Source organism: Tripterygium wilfordii, chromosome 11, assembly GCF_013401445.1.
Source record: "Tripterygium wilfordii isolate XIE 37 chromosome 11, ASM1340144v1, whole genome shotgun sequence".
NCBI classification, from domain to species: domain Eukaryota; kingdom Viridiplantae; phylum Streptophyta; class Magnoliopsida; order Celastrales; family Celastraceae; genus Tripterygium; species Tripterygium wilfordii.
In genome coordinates, this window is record NC_052242.1 from 11357187 (window position 1) to 11369658 (window position 12472).

The following is a 12472-nucleotide window of genomic DNA, read 5'->3' on the forward strand; positions in this document are numbered from 1 at the left end:
TTCAGTTCTTGGGCACGTGTTTTGTTTGACACTGGTGCTACGCATTCATTTATTTCTGCATCATTTGCTGAGACATTGGGTTTGGAGATTTTGGGAGTGGCGAGGAGATTTATAGTTGATTCACCACTAGGACCCGGTACCGTGATTAGTGGTATCTGTAGGGACTGTGTATTTAGCTTCTCAGACCATGAGTTTAGAGCGGATCTGTTTGTGATGCCATTTACTGATTTTGATGTTATTCTTGGATTGGATTGGTTGACTGAGTATGAGGCGATTATAGAGTGTGCTGAGAGGAGGATTACACTGACCACACCTACGGGGAGGGTTAGATTTCGTGGAACGAGATTTCTTCCGTGTCCGCATTTTCTAGATAATCCTCAGTACGCCGATTGTGTTATAGCGGGTTTGATTACTTCAGCGTTTAGGGGAGATTCTTCGAACCCTATACCGGTTGTGGAGCATTATATGGATGTTTTTCCCGATGATTTACCGGGGTTGCCACCGCAGAGGGAGATTGAGTTTGTGATTGAGTTGTACCCGGGTAGAGATCCGATTTCTATACCACCGTATAGGATGGCACCAGCAGAGCTGAAGGAGTTGGACACTCAGTTGACAGATTTACAGAAGTTGGGATTTATCAGACCGAGCACTTCACCTTGGGGAGCACCTGTTTTGTTTGTGAAAAAGAAGGATGGTACGATGCGTATGTGTGTGGACTACCGGCAGCTGAACAGGGTGACAGTAAAGAACAAATATCCATTGCCGAGGATTAATGATTTGTTTGATCAGTTGAGAGGTAGTCATTATTACTCCAAGATTGATCTCAGATCGGGGTACCATCAGTTGAGGATCAGAGAGGAGGATATTCCAAAGACAGCATTTCGCACACGGTTTGGCCATTATGAGTACTTGGTTATGCCATATGGGTTAACCAATGCACCTGCAGCGTTTATGGATTTGATGCACAGGGTGTTTAGACCATATCTGGATCAGTTTGTCATTGTGTTCATTGATGATATATTGGTTTATTCAGCCACTGAGGAAGATCACATTAGACACTTGGAGATTGTGTTGCAGACGCTCAGAGAGCATAGATTGTATGCCAAGCTGAGTAAATGTGAATTTTGGGTGACTCAGGTGAGATTTTTAGGGCATGTGATTTCTCAGGAGGGTATAGCGGTGGATCCAGCAAAAGTAGAGGCAGTGGTGGCATGGAGGAGACCGAAAAATGTAGGAGAGATTCGCAGTTTCCTGGGATTAGCAGGTTACTATCGGCGTTTTATTGAGGGATTCTCGCGGATTGCAGCACCGATGACACAGTTGACTCGGAAGGATACTCCATTTGTGTGGACAGATGTGTGTGAGCAGGCTTTCCAGGAGTTGAAGACTCGACTCACTTCACCTCCAGTGTTGGTGATACCCGACAGGGGTATTGGTTATCAGGTATATTGTGATGCTTCAGGAGTTGGTTTGGGTTGTGTGTTGATGCAGCAGGAGGGAGTGGTTGAGTATGCTTCACGTTTGTTGAAGCCGCATGAGAGGAATTATCCTGTGCATGATTTGGAGTTGGTTGCAGTAGTGTTCGCACTTAAGCAGTGGAGATATTATCTTTATGGAGAGAGGTTTGAGGTATTCTCGGATCACAGGAGTCTTCGGTACTTGTTTACTCAGAGAGATTTAAACCAAAGACAGCGTAGATGGATGGAGTATCTTGGGGACTTTGATTTTACTTTACAGTATCATCCGGGCAAGGCCAATGTGGTGGCTGACGCCTTGAGTAGGAGATTGATTGCAGCTCGGTTGGCTATTCAGGAGTTTGGGTTGGTGGATACACTTAGTCAGTATCGACTAGATGTGGAGAAGCGTAGAGATGTACTGAGTTTACGGAGTTTGATTGCTCGTCCGACCCTGGTACAGAGGGTGTTGGATGCACAGTTGGGGGATGCATTATTTGATGACATTGAGGATATGGAGGGATGGGTTAGAGGCACTGATGGTGGAGTCAGATTCAGGGGCAGATTAGTGGTTCCAGAGGACACCGAGTTACGCGAGGAGATACTTCAGGAGGCACATTACTCACTATTTGCGATGCATCCAGGTGCTACTAAGATGTATCGAGATTTACGGAGGCAGTATTGGTGGAGTGGCATGAAGAGAGATGTGGCACAGATTGTGACTCGATGTCTTACCTGTCAGCAGGTAAAGGCAGAGCATCGACGACCTGCTGGATTATTGCAACCGCTTCCATTACCTGAATGGAAGTGGGAGCATATCACTATGGATTTTGTGATGGGTTTACCTATGACTCCGCGGAGACATGATGCGGTTTGGGTTGTTGTGGATCGGTTGACAAAGACAGCCCATTTTATGCCTATTTGTCAAACAGATTCGATTGAGTCGTTGACGAGATTATATGTACGAGAGATAGTCCGATTGCATGGGGTACCGTTGAGTATTGTATCTGATCGAGATCCCAGGTTTACTTCACGGTTTTGGGGCAGTTTTCAGGATACTCTGGGGACGAAACTGAACTTCGGTACGGCTTTTCATCCGCAGACTGATGGACAGAGTGAGCGGACTATTCAGATTCTAGAGGATATGCTTCGGGCTTGTTCGATAGACTTTCGAGGAGATTGGGAGACTCATATTCCTTTAGTGGAGTTTGTGTACAATAATAGCTATCAGAGTAGTATTCAGATGGCACCGTTTGAGGCATTATATGGGAGACCTTGTAGATCACCGTTGTGTTGGTCAGAGGTTGGAGATAGACCATTATTGGGTCCAGAGATGGTGCAGCAGACTACTGAGGTGGTGACAGTGATTCGACAGCGGCTTCTGACAGCTCAGTCACGTCAGAAGAGTTACGCGGATAGGAGACGTAGACCTCTAGAGTTTCAGGTGGGGGATCATGTTTTCCTGAGGGTTAGTCCTCGTAGAGGAGTACAGAGGTTTGGGAGAGCGGGGAAGTTAGCCCCTAGATTTATAGGGCCATTTGAGATTTTGGAGAGGGTGGGGATGGTAGCTTATCGATTAGCATTACCCCCACAGTTGTCAGGAGTACATGAAGTATTTCATGTGTCTATGTTACGGAGGTACCATAGGGACCCTTCTCATATATTAGATTGGTCTACCCTGGAGATTGGTGAGAACGCTACTTTCGAGACACGTCCTATTAGGATTGTGGATAGACAGGAGAGGCGACTACGGTCGAAGACCATACCCTTGGTTAAGGTGATATGGCAACATTATGGAGTGGAGGAGACGACTTGGGAGTTGGAGTAGGATATGCAGACTAGATTTCCGGATTTATTTATTACCTACGTATGATTTAATTTCGGGGACGAAATTTTCTTAAGGGGGGAAGGATGTAATATCCTGATCTAATTTTACACTATTCATAGTATTTTATCGTGGTGGTTGAGGTGGAGGGAACCTCTGTGTTGGTGAACCGCTATTTGAAGAGAATAAAAATTAAATTAAGATAAAAATCTGGAAATATTTTTCATAAGTGGAGGATTTTAAAAGAAAATTTTAGACGCAAGAATCACTCAAATCGGATTTAAATTGGATTTATTATGTTTTTTTTAGTTAGTTGGATTTTTACATTTGGTGAGTGGCATTTTCGTAAAATTTCAGGGACTACAGTGAAGTTTTAAGTAAATAAGTTAAATACCCAGATTTCTCACTATTTACAAATACACCCTCTTCCTCACAACTCTTCTCTCTCCCGTACACCTTTCTCTCTCCTGACTATTTTCCGATTCCGGTGACGATGATGGCTGTGGTTGGTACCAAAAGAAGCGTATTGACGAGACGAGCGTAACCCAACTTGAATCACGTCGATCGGATACGGTTAGGGAGATATCGGAGTTTGAAGTTCCGGTCACCTTGAATTTCTTTTGGTCGATCCGGTCGATTCCGGCGACGGTTTGACTTCTTTCAGGTACCTATGAGTTCATCTCATCGAGCTCTTCGATTTGATATAAGATTTGACATGTTTGGATGGCCGGATCTCCGGCGGTAGTGTTGATTGGGTTTCAGTCGAGTTGACCGAGTCAGGCCGAGTTGACTCGGTTGACTGGTCTGTTGACCGGTCTGACCCGGTTTGACCCGGTTTTACACTGTTTGACCCGGTTTGCCACTGTTTGACCCGGTTTTATACTGTTTGACCCGGTTTGACCAGTTTTGCACTGTTTGACCCGGTTCGATACTGTTTGACCGTTGACTTTGACCGTTGACCGTTGACCGACCGTATTTTAATTGTATTTTTGTATGTCGTGTTTTTCGGTGTAGACGGTAATCTCAGTTGAGATTTGAAGCGGGTTGACTTTCGGAGTCAGGGGTTGATGGGGACGTTTGCGTGGTATTTGCTTTCCGATTTCCAGGTAGGGGTTTCGTTTCTCTTGCATGTGACTTTAGAGTTCCGGTTTTACGGACTCTGGTGATATTATGGTTTTGTCGGTTTCCGGGGGTGGAAATACGACCTGTTTGCATGTTGATTTATATTCCCTGTTATATATATCATTGTTGGTATGTTTTCGGAGAGTGAGGTGATTGGGGGTGTTGGATGTGGATGTGGACGTGGATTGTGGGCCCATATAGGCACCCAAATGATCGGATATAGATTTCTGATGGATGATATATATACATATACAGACCGGATATATACCGGTGGACCGTCTGAGATGGGGTGCATCACAGGGGACGCCCTCTGGTGTAGGCTATGCTATCGGGATACCCGATCCTCATCCAGTATTTGTAGATACTATTGTATTGTATTTGTAGATACTATACGGTTTGGTATCGGGTAGATATATTTTATTATTCCGCTGTTGTATATGTACATAGGTGGATGTACTTTGTGGATATTATGGTAGTTTTTATTATTATTATGATTATGTCTGTTGGGTTTAGTTGTAGATTTGGGATCTGGTTGGGATCTGGTTCGGGGGATGGGGTGTCCCCTGCCGGTCACGTTCCTGTGGTATAGGTATACTTCGGTATATCTTAGGAGAGAGGGGCGTGACACAAACAACCAAGCATATGCTCTTTTTCATTGATAATTAAACCAAAGTCTAATGTCCTAAATTTAATTTTTATGATGATAATGTGAATAAAATTTGTAATAGTAATACAATGTTATAAGCATATTTATATATGTCATGCTCAAATTCGGAAGATGATCTTACAATTTTAATAGATGAACATTATTTGCACCCTGTTTTTTACTAAGTACACCCCATCAACCCTTTAAAAACACACTAGAGTGGGGTGTACTTAGTAAAAAATGGGTGCAAATAATGTTCATCATTTTAATACCATGACTGCGTAGAAACAGACACAATATGCTGTGATTCATGTGATCACTATATAGGTTGTCATAGATCTAATTGCGTTCTTATTTGCTAAACTCAGTCTAGACACAATGAATAATTATAAATTGGGAAGAGACGTAGTATGCTAGATGCCATGACTACTACGTGAATCAGGGGACTTGAATTATTAGGGATTGAGAAAATTATTGTTTTGTGAGAGAGAGAATAACAAGATGATTTACACGTAGTTTTTTAGGTTTTACAAAATTCGACTTTAGCTTCTCAATTTTTCAAAATCACATTTTAATCTCATTAAATTTTATGTGCTTTAAGTCTTAAGCCTTATTTTAGTTTTTTCAAATTGCATTTTAGATTTAATTGTGCCATGAAAAATCAAGATCTCACATAACTGGTAAGGAGAGGTGGGTTGTTACATTTAATATCAAAGTCGAGGCCATAGTGCTCATTGTGTGGGACTCGTGAGGACGTGAGCCTTTGTGAGGGGACAAGGGCGAGACTCTAAATCTCAATTCACACAGAGGGAAACAAAGTAAATAATATAATATGTGGAATTTCGAGACTAATAACAATTAGTTTTTCTAATTTCAAGATAGTACAAGATAATATTGGGCCTGAGGGAACAAAGTCATGTGGGCCAATATGAGCTGGCCATAGCGGACAAAGTGTTACTAATGTGAAAAAACAAGCTATTTATATTATCTACACACGAGTGTTAATATTATAATTTTACTTATTTTTAATGTAATTAACATGAATAAGGTATATTAATATTTATATAAAAAGGCTAATTATAGATTCATTTGAAAAGAATCTATAATTATTGATTTTATTAATTTTACATAGTCAAAATATGTTTGTGAAGTCAAATTGTATCTCACATAATAAGGTAAGTAGTTAAATTGAATTTGTTAATTTGATTGATACATATGTGTATGTATTTCACCCAATAAAGCAAGTATCTAAAATTATTTTCTTACTTTGTCTCATATAGATGTATATGCCTCTTATATATAGAGCAAAACAAACTCCTTTCAAATTACATACTTGAAAACATAAAGTGATTGGAAAAAATTGAAGACATGACCAAATTCACTGCTACCATATTTGTTCTCCTCATTTTGTTGGCTGCACTTGGTATGTGAGATAACTTTTTTTTTTCTAATATATAGTGAATTACATGATCTAATAAATCTTTAAAATAATTTAGTTTGTAAAATTTTGTTGATAAGCATTATTTTTTTCCTACTATCAATCACTATATGTGTGAATTTATTTTTCTAACTTTGCGATACGCATTGATAAATTTTGCAGACGAAAATGTAATATCCGCGACCGAAGAAAAATATGAAGTTTGGACTTACAACGACCATGACACTTGCATCAGCAAGTGCAAAACTGAATGTAACCAAAAATATAGTGGCGAAGGGGTTTGTGAATTCGATAAAGATCCATATGTTGACTGCATATGTTTTTATAAAGTTTGATATTGGAAAAAATTCCATATACATGCTACACACATGCATGTAAGCTTATATGCTTCGAATAAATCAATAAAAGAACTCGGTTTGTTGAAATATATATGTCACACATGACTGAAATATTTATATTAGAGTTTTTTATTTTATTTATTGAATATCTTATCCTCTAGCCCTTTCATGCTAAACATGTTTCATCGTGATGGATGTTGTTACGCTTTTCAAATAAATAAGTGGTGCAGTTAAATTAATGATATGTTTGATTTGTCAAAAAAATCTTGACAAGCTATTTTTAAACTCTCAATAAAATTGTTTTGACACTTCTTTAAACTCTTTAATAACATCACAAATACAGAACATCAAAATTTACCAGACAAACAACCAAGCATATGCTCTTTTTCATTGATAATTAAACCAAAGTCTAATGTCCTAAATTTAATTTTTATGATGATAATGTGAATAAAATTTGTAATAGTAATACAATGTTATAAGCATATTTATATATGTCATGCTCAAATTCGGAAGATGATCTTACAATTTTAATAGATGAACATTATTTGCACCCTGTTTTTTACTAAGTACACCCCATCAACCCTTTAAAAACACACTAGAGTGGGGTGTACTTAGTAAAAAATGGGTGCAAATAATGTTCATCATTTTAATACCATGACTGCGTAGAAACAGACACAATATGCTATGATTCATGTGATCACTATATAGGTTGTCATAGATCTAATTGCGTTCTTATTTGCTAAACTCAGTCTAGACACAATGAATAATTATAAATTGGGAAGAGACGTAGTATGCTAGATGCCATGACTACTACGTGAATCAGGGGACTTGAATTATTAGGGATTGAGAAAATTATTGTTTTGTGAGCGAGAGAATAACAAGATGATTTACACGTAGTTTTTTAGGTTTTACAAAATTCGACTTTAGCTTCTCAATTTTTCAAAATCACATTTTAATCTCATTAAATTTTATGTGCTTTAAGTCTTAAGTCTTATTTTAGTTTTTTCAAATTGCATTTTAGATTTAATTGTGCCATGAAAAATCAAGATCTCACATAACTGGTAAGGAGAGGTGGGTTGTTACATTTAATATCAAAGTCGAGGCCATAGTGCTCATTGTGTGGGACTCGTGAGGACGTGAGCCTTTGTGAGGGGACAAGGACGAGACTCTAAATCTCAATTCACACAGAGGGAAACAAAGTAAATAATATAATATGTGGAATTTCGAGACTAATAACAATTAGTTTTTCTAATTTCAAGATAGTACAAGATGATATTGGGCCTGAGGGAACAAAGTCATGTTGTCACGCCCATCTCTCCTAAGGTATACTGAAGTGTACCTAAACCCATAAGAACGTGACCGGCAGGGGACCCCATCCCCCGAACCAACCCTTAATCCAATATACCTAAATCAATATATAAAATATATAAAATAGTAACAACTCCTGAAATATAACATCGGCGTAGTCTCTCCAGAATACCACATATATACACCTATCGAAAACATCGGAGTATCTATACAACAGCGGAAATAAGAAGACTTATCTACCCGAGATCAGACTGAGCAAATAAGTAACATATATACAAATACAAAACCCCAAATCCTCAAAACTTGCTAAAGAAATAGCTCGAGGCTACACACCAGCTCTTGCGTCCCGCCGCTGACCAGCATCACCTAAATCCAACTCACCTGAAAGGGAAACAAGAAGAGGGGTGAGCCAAGAAGCTCAGTAGGGCATAGAAAGGGAACACCGATATCAAAAAAAATAAGAAATCCAGGGATATGACGCATAATATGCAGCACAATAAATATACAATCATTGGCAATTCAAGCAAGTAATATGGTAGCCGATAAGGCTATACAACACCGTAACCACAAACACTAATCTCCGGTAATCCATAATCCATAATCCACCCCTGGACCCACCCTAATCCCCGTAGGGTGTCTCCTAGTCCAGGGCCACACCGAAACTGGATGAGGATCGGATATCCCGATAGCATAGCCTACACCAGAGAGCGTCCCCTGTGATGCACCTCACCTCAGACGGTCTACAGGTACGTACCCGATTGATTGTATAATCCATAATAATCCGATATATTGGGCTCCTATATGGGCCCCATAGTGTACCTCAACCACCTCCAATCACCCCACCCCCAAAGACGTACCAATAATGATAATCAACATAGAATACGTACAAATTATATAAACAGGTCGTATTTCCACCCCCGGAAACCGACAGAATCACAATATAGTAAGAGTCCGTGAAACCGGAACCCTAGAATCACACGCAAGATACATAGAAAACCCCTCCCTGAAAATCGGAAACCGAATACCACGCACGCTTCCCCAATAAACCCCTAACTCTGAAAGTCAACCTGCTTCAAATCTCAACCGGGATCACCGTCTACATCGAAAAACACATTATACGAAAATACAGTTAAAATACGTTCGGTCAACTATGGTCAACGGTCAAAGGGCAAACCGGATCAAATGGGTCAAAACCGGGTGAAATGGATCAAAACCAGGTCAAGCCGGGTCAAATGGGTCAAAACCGGGTCAAACCAGGTGAAATGGGTCAAAACCGGGTTAAACCGGGTCAAACCGGGTTGAACCGGTCAACACATCAGTCAACCGAGTCAACTCGGCCTGACTCGGTCAACCGGCCGGAACCCATTCAACGTCACCGCCGGCGATCCGGCCACCCAAACCTGCCAAATCTTATATCAAATTCAAGAGCTCGATGAAATGAACTCATAGGTACCTGAATCAAGCCAAACCGTCGCCGGAATCGGCCGGATCGACCAAAGAAAGTTCACGGTGCCTGGAACTTCAATCTCAGATTTCTCCCAAACCGGAGCTCCGATCGACGTGATTCAAGTTGGGTTACACTCGTCTCGTCCGTACGCTTCTTTTGATACCAGCCTTGACCGTCACCGTCGCCGGAATCATGAACTCACAGTGAACCCGTTTTAGAGAGAGAAAGAGGAGAGAGAGAGAGAAAATCGTGAGAGAAGAGGGTATTTTTGCAATTTTTTTTATTTTTTATTTTCTTTAATTTTTCTTTTATACAATATTTTACTTTCAAAAAACTCATTTTTCAAAAACACCCCTAACTAAAATGGTCAAATTAACTTCAAAAATTTATAATAAATCCAATTTAAATCCGATTCGAGTAATTCTTGCGCCAATAATTTTCTTTTTAAATCCCCCATTTATTAAAAATATTTTCATAGTTTTATCTTGATTTAATTTTTATTCTCCCTAAATCCCGATTCACGATTACCGAGGTTCACTCCACCTCGATCAACGTGTCAAAATACCATAAATAGTGTATAATCGGGTCAGGATATTACATCCTCCCCCCTTAAGAAAATAATTTCATCCCCGAAATTGAAATCGTACCTAGGTAGTGAATAACTCCGGAAATCTAGCTCGCATGTCAGACTCCAACTCCCAGATCGCCTCCTCAGCACCATAGTGCTGCCATATCACCTTGACTAAGGGTATGGTCTTCGATCGTAGCTGCCTCTCCTGTCTATCCGCAATCCTAATAGGACGTGTCTCAAAAGTAGCGTCCTCACCAATCTCCAAGGTAGACCAATCTAATATATGAGAAGGGTCCCTATGATATCTCCGTAATATAGACACATGAAACACACCATGTACCCCTGACAACTGTGGGGGTAAAGCTAATCGATAAGCTACTGTCCCCACTCTCTCCAAAATCTCAAATGGTCCTATAAACCTCGGAGCTAACTTCCCCGCTCTCCCAAATCTCTGTACCCCTCGCTTCGGACTAACCCTCAGAAACACGTGATCCCCCACCTGAAACTCTAGAGGTCTACATCTCCTATCTGCGTAACTCTTCTGACGTGACTGAGCTGTCAGAAGTCGCCGCCGGATCACTGTCACTACCTCAGTAGTCTGCTGCACCATCTCTGGACCCAATAATGGTCTGTCACCAACCTCTGACCAGCATAATGGTGATCTACAAGGTCTCCCATATAATGCCTCATATGGTGCCATGTGTATACTGCTCTGGTAGCTATTATTATACACAAACTCCACCAGAGGAATATGAGTCTCCCAATCTCCTCGGAAGTCTACCACACAAGTCCGAAGCATATCCTCCAAAATCTGAATGGTACACTCACTCTGCCCATCAGTTTGAGGATGAAAAGCTGTACCGAAGTTCAGTTTCGTTCCTAGAACATCCAGAAAACTGCCCCAAAACCGTGAAGTAAATCTGGGATCCCGATCAGATACAATACTCAATGGTACGCCATGCAGTCGGACTATCTCTCGTACATACAACCTGGTCAACGACTCTATCGAATCTGTCTGTCGAATAGGCATAAAATGAGCTGTCTTTGTCAACCGATCAACAACCACCCAAACCGCATCATGCCTCCGTGGAGTCATAGGTAAACCCATCACAAAATCCATAGTAAGATGCTCCCACTTCCACTCAGGTAATGGAAGCGGCTGTAACAATCTTGCGAGTCGTCGATGCTCTGCCTTTACCTGCTGACAGGTAAGACATCGAGTCACGGTCTGTGCAACATCTCTCTCCATGCCACTCCACCAATACTGTCTCCGTAAATCTCGATACATCTTAGTAGCACCAGGATGCATCGCAAATTGTGAATGGTGTGCCTCTCGAAGTATCTCCTCCCGTAACTCGGTATCCTCTGGGACCACTAACCGACCCCGGAATCTAACTCCACCATCGGTACCTCTGACCCATCCCTCAATATCCTCAACGTCATCAAATAGTGTATCCCCCAACTGTGCATCCAACACCTGTTGTACAAGTGTCGGACGAGCAATCAAACTCCGTAAACTCAATGAGTCTCCACGCTCCTCGATATCCAGTCGATACTGACTAAGCGTATCCACTAACTCAAATTCACGGATAGCCAGTCGAGCTACAACCAATCTCCTACTCAAGGCATCAACCACCACATTGGCCTTGCCTGGATGATACTGTAAAGTAAAATCAAAGTCCTCAAGGTACTCCATCCATCTACGCTGTCTCTGGTTCAGATCTCTCTGAGTAAACAAATACCGGAGACTCCTATGATCTGAGAATACCTCGAATCTCTCTCCATAAAGATAATATCTCCACTGCTTTAATGCGAACACAACAGCAGCTAACTCCAAATCATGCACCGGATAATTCCTCTCGTGCGGCTTCAGTAGACGTGAAGCATACTCAACCACCCTGTCCTGCTGCATCAGCACACAACCCAATCCAACTCCTGAAGCATCACAATATACCTGATAGCCAATATCTCTGTCTGGTATCACCAACACTGGTGGTGACGTCAGTCGAGTCTTTAACTCCAGAAAAGCTTGCTAACACTCGTCTGACCATACAAACGGAGTATCCTTTCGGGTCAACTGCGTCATCGGTGCTGCAAGCCGCGAGAACCCCTCGATAAAACGCCGATAGTACCCTGCTAACCCCAAGAAACTGCGAATTTCTCCTACATTCTTCGGTCTCCTCCATGCTATCACTGCCTCCACCTTAGCTGGATCCACTACTATCCCCTCCTGGGATATCACATGCCCTAAAAATTTCACCCGAGTCACCCAAAATTCACATTTGCTCAACTTGACATATAATCTATGCTCCCTGAGCGTCTG